This window comes from Durio zibethinus, chromosome 27 (genome assembly GCF_047325235.1).
Source record: "Durio zibethinus cultivar Kanyao isolate XHJ-2024 chromosome 27, ASM4732523v1, whole genome shotgun sequence".
Taxonomy (NCBI): Eukaryota; Viridiplantae; Streptophyta; class Magnoliopsida; order Malvales; family Malvaceae; genus Durio; species Durio zibethinus.
The window spans coordinates 16,560,672-16,566,020 of NC_143188.1; the positions used below are offsets into that span (position 1 = coordinate 16,560,672).

The 5,349-nt window shown below is 28.0% G+C and overlaps 1 pseudogene; it reads right to left on the bottom strand.

Moving 5' to 3' along the window:
* Positions 1–2,490: 2,490 nt before the first annotated feature.
* Positions 2,491–4,817, bottom strand: LOC149511065 (cuscuta receptor 1 pseudogene; annotated as a pseudogene).
* Between the last annotated feature and the right edge of the window lie 532 nt (positions 4,818–5,349).

The following is a 5,349-nucleotide window of genomic DNA, read 5'->3' on the forward strand; positions in this document are numbered from 1 at the left end:
ACTTGCAATAAGCCTTTTATCCTAGTATCATGGTACCACTTTGGTATTGGATCCTCCAGAAAAACCAAAGGTAAACCTTGACGATAAGAAAATAATTAATGATACCAAAATAGATTGATGCCTTAAATGGGAAAAAGGATCCAGTGAAGTAGGCGTGGATGAGGGGTATTATAGTAATTTTGATTAAATATAATAAGGAGTATTTTTGTAATTATAATAGCATGACATAATAGTAATTTTGGTATTTCTGTAATTATGGTAGAAGGGCATTGTCATAATTTGACTAATTATAAGAAAAAATGTATTTTCTTAATTATAATGTAAAAGCATTATAATAAATTTAGATACATATCAAAATCACATCAAATAAACAAAGTGGTGTTATAACAATTTCTACGGGAATTATTTTAATATGTTATTTAACATTTAATAAGAATTTAATAGGGTTATTATAGTGAATTTAAAACAAAATTTCACATGTCAAATTTTTATTAAGCAACGGCTAAGGTATTTTAGTAATTTAGAATGTAGTTAATTTTATATGATGTTAAAATTTCATATGTAATTTAATAATGATATTATAGTAATTTTTAAATAAAATATCACATGTCAAATTTTTATAAACCAATTGTAATGATATTTTAATACTTTAATATGTGATTAATTTTATGTTATGTTAAAAATTAATATATAATTTAATAGATGTGTTATAGTAATTTTGAAACAAAATACCACATGTTAACTTCTTATGAAGTACTCATAAAAGCATTTCCATTTGAAAGGCATTATAGTAATTTTTTGCCATTTGTGGTAGGGGTATTTTTGTAATTTTATTAAGAACCATACTTTAGTAATTTTAGTCAATTATACTATGAGAGGTATTTTTGTAATTATTGTAAGAGAGTATTATAATAATTTTAATTAATTATAAAAAGATAAGCATTTTTGTAATTATGATATAAATGTATTATAGTAAATTTAGATACATATCGATATCATATCAAATAAACAAAGGGTTGTTATACTAATTATCAAAAAGATTGTTTTAATATATGTTATTAATTTTGAAACAAAGTATCACATGTCAACTTTCTATTAAGCATTCATAAAAACATTTTTGTAATTAAGGTGAAAGAGCATTATAGTAATTTTGATCAATTATGAGAAATGTATTTTTATAATTATGTCAGGAAGGTATTATAGTAATTTGAGTCAATAATAAGAGAATTGGTATTTTTGTAATTTAATAATAAAAAGAACATTTTTATAATTATGGTACGAGGATATTATAATAAATAATTATAAGAGAATATGTATTTTTTTTTATTATGGTATGAGAGTATAATAATTAATTTAAGAGAAGAATTTTCTATAATTATGATATGGAGTATTATAGTAAATAATTATAAAAGAAAAAGATATTTTTTAATTATGGTATGAAGGCAAAATAATCAATTTGGTTATATGTCAAATTCGTATCAAACCAAGAGAGGGGTAGTTTGATCATTTTTTAGGGGTTTATTTTCAATATATGAATAGATTTTTAAGTTAAATATTAAAAACTAAATATTTGAATTTTAAAATTTTTTAATAATTTAAATTATAAATTTATTAATTAATTTGATATTTACTTTTAATCTTATAAGTTTTAAATAATGACATGTGATTAATAAATAGCATATCATATTAATTAAAAAAATTATAATTCAAATATCCAATTAAAATTTTTTTAAATCAAATCACATAAAACATTTTAATCTTCCTCTTTTACTACTAAATTATTTTCATTAAAAATTAAAATAAGACTTTTGTAAAAAAAACACATCAAAATTATCAAATCAATGTGAAAGAATATATTTTTAGAATTATCTAAAAATAAATCCAATTAAAATTTTGAAAATATTTTTGATTATTTTAAAAAAATTAAAATAAAATAAGTTTAAATTATATTCTTTGTTAATAAATAAATAAATGTATTTTCACTAAATTTAATGGTAAAAGTTTTACATTTAACAAATTTTAAGTTATAAAAAAAAGTAGTACTGTAAATAAAAATTAACCATGCAAAGCATGAATTCAGAAATTTTAATTATTTTTTAAAAATTTTTATAGTAATAATCAAGTATTATATCATATAATTAATTAAATAATTAATTATTATATCATAATCAAATTACAATCATAAAATAATTAATTAACAAACTATACTAAGTCCTTGTCCCAGCAGCTAACACCCTATATTTATTATTGCTTTGAAAGATTATGCATTTAATTTATTTATTTGATGGGATTTTCTTGCGTATGAGATATATCAACTTATTATTATTATTTTTATTTTGGAATATTTTGTAACCCTATAAAAAAATAAATGCATTTTGCGATCATTTTCATCGATCAATGCTGAATTGGCTCATTTTGTAAAGTAATACTAATTTCCAAAAGACAGTGCTTCCTTCCAAACAAAACAAATACCATTCCAACGGAGACAAAAAGCTCTGTTGAAAGTGCAAAATCATCAAAGTACTCTTTCTAAGCAATCTGAGTAACCAAATCCACAACTCTTTCTACAACCATTTTAACAGAATAATCAGCTAAAAGAAATCCCTCATTTAAAAGATCAAATCACCAAATTTCTTTTGACAACAAAAATAAACTTTATCCAAATCTTCACCACAATCAAACTAAAGGCAAATCATAAGAGCTCCTATGACACCTAAACACATCTTTTGAAGATGTATAACTCAAGAAAATTGCCTACAACTGAGTAGCGACAAGTTGTGATGCAACTCTCAATGAAAGAAAACCATGCTTGTCGCCAATATGGATTTATGTATAGAACAACAAAAATTACCAATAAAACAATTACATAAGAAACCAGAAAGCTCACACAAAAAACATATGTGTCCATGAAACTACCTTCTCCTTCATCATCTGCCGTAGTTGGTACTGTTGTTGGTGAGTCAGTTTTAGAGCAGTTATTTTGCAGTGGAGGCCCACAAAGAAGAGGGTTTCCCTCGTAACTGCTTTCATCAAAGGTCCCAAACTGAGCTTTTGGTTCTGGAGTACTACCTGACAAGTTGTTGTGTGCCACACTGAAAACCTCTAGAAAGTTCAACTCAACCAACTGTATAGGGATTCTCCCACTCAAGTTGTTGTAAGAAAGGTCCAAACTCTCAATTTGCTTAAGTTGTGAAAATGATGAAGGTATAACTCCGACTAAGTTATTGTGTGACAAGTTTAACGAACGGATTTCACTCAGGTTTCCCAGTTCCACTGGGATTTGCCCAGTTAACCTGTTACAAGATAAATCAATCCCAGACATGTACTTAAGAATGTCACCACCGTATGAGTAGGACACACTCTTTGTTGTAAACTCTATCCATTCTTTCATGCTGCTACTAGGAAAAACATGTGATAAATCAAACCAAACGTCTATTGGTACTAGTAGATGCTGTATTCGATTTGCTATATAAAAATAATCATCCATGCGAGACTTCTCCTCTTGCATTGCCAGAGTTAAATTGCCCAAACAAGAAGGTATAGGACCAGAAAACATATTTCCAGAAAGATCTATGATGCTCAATGAATACAACTTGCATAATTGAACTGGAATTTCACCGTTTAAATGATTATCTTTCAAAAGAAGGACGCTTAAAGCAGAAAATGTGCCAATCCTTTTTGGAATATTACCGGTCAAATTGTTCCCTCTAAGATCTAATGTCACTAATGCAGAGCTACTAAAAACAAGTGTCAATGGACCACTTAGTCTGTTTCTCTTCACGTGGACATGTCTCAAATATGGTGGATTGAAACAAGAAGGAATAGAGCCAGATAAATTGTTTTGAGAAAGCTCCAAAAATTCAAGCTCATACAAGTTGCACAATTCCATTGGAATAGAACCTTCGAAATGATTGTTGGACAAAGCCAATCTCTTCAAATGCGGTACATTCCCTATCCATCTTGGGAGCTTTCCATTAAAACTGTTATTACTGAGATCAATATCCTCTAGTGATGAATATGACAAATCAGAAGCAGAGACATCAATATCAGGAATCTCTCCGGTAAAATTATTGCCATCCAAATACAAATTTGACAACTTGCTTGTGTTGAACATCATAGGAACAATCTTTCCACTTAGGTTGTTGTTTGATAGCCTAAGAATATCTAATGAACTTCCCATGATCAACTCTTCTGGTAATCTTCCAGACAAATGATTGTCCGATAGGTCTAAAAATGATAAAGTGTCCATGCCACTTAAACAAGGAGGGATATTACCTTCAAAGGCATTCTTAGATAACAATAACCATTCCAAATTTGGAAAAGTTGAACATATATTTGTCGGAATTTGGCCTTGTAATTTGTTTTTAGATATGTCAATTACAGACACTTTAGGATTAGGAAGTTGTGGTAACAAGAGAGGACCGGTGAAAGAATTGCCCAACAAGAAGAGATTTTCTAATTTTGTGTTATTTTCTAACAACCATAACGGGACTGTTTCACTGAAATAGTTATAGGAAAGATCAACATATCCCAAGTCATATTGGTAATAAAGGAACTTAGGAGGTTGTAGGCTAAGTCCTTTATCTGTTGTACACTTTGACAAGCTGAAAACATTTAGTTGAAACTTTGGAATTGAAGTATGAAAGGAATTAGGTTCCATTACTATATTGTTTTCATCAGCCAAGAGAAACTTGAGATTTGGAAGGTTTGCAAGTGATAGGAATGGCATTGAAATTTGACAACGATTTCTTGAAAGGGTGACAGATCTAAGTGATGAAAGATTTGCTAAATGAGTCAAATTTCCAGTAAATTGATTGTCGGAGATATCTAACTCAAGAAGAGATGTCAAGTTACCCAAACAATAAGGAAGTATCCCCTCAAATGCATTCTCTTTGATGTCCAACTTTTCAAGGTTCTTTAAATCACACCAACCTGAAAATTTTATAAATTCATGGAAGAAATTCTAATTAAATTTTAATTTCCATGTCAAATTATATAGGAGATATTAGATAAAAGAAATATAATAAAGGATTATTAGAAAGAGATGTATTCTGTAAGTTATATTGGAGAAATTATGGAGTCTTTAATTTACCTTGATTAGGCAAGGAACCCATGAGTCCACAGCCAGATAAAGACAAAGTTTTAAGAGAAGTGAATACTCCAATGCTTTGCAAAATGTTGTTGTTGAGATAAGAACCGTCTAGAAATATTTCCTCCACATTGCTCCACACATGCAATTCTGAGTAATCATAGCATGGAGGCATTATTAGATGTTAATCAACAAACATCTACTAATTTTTAGTCCTTTTGGAATAAATTAATGACTTACCTTGATCTTGAGTAGTCATA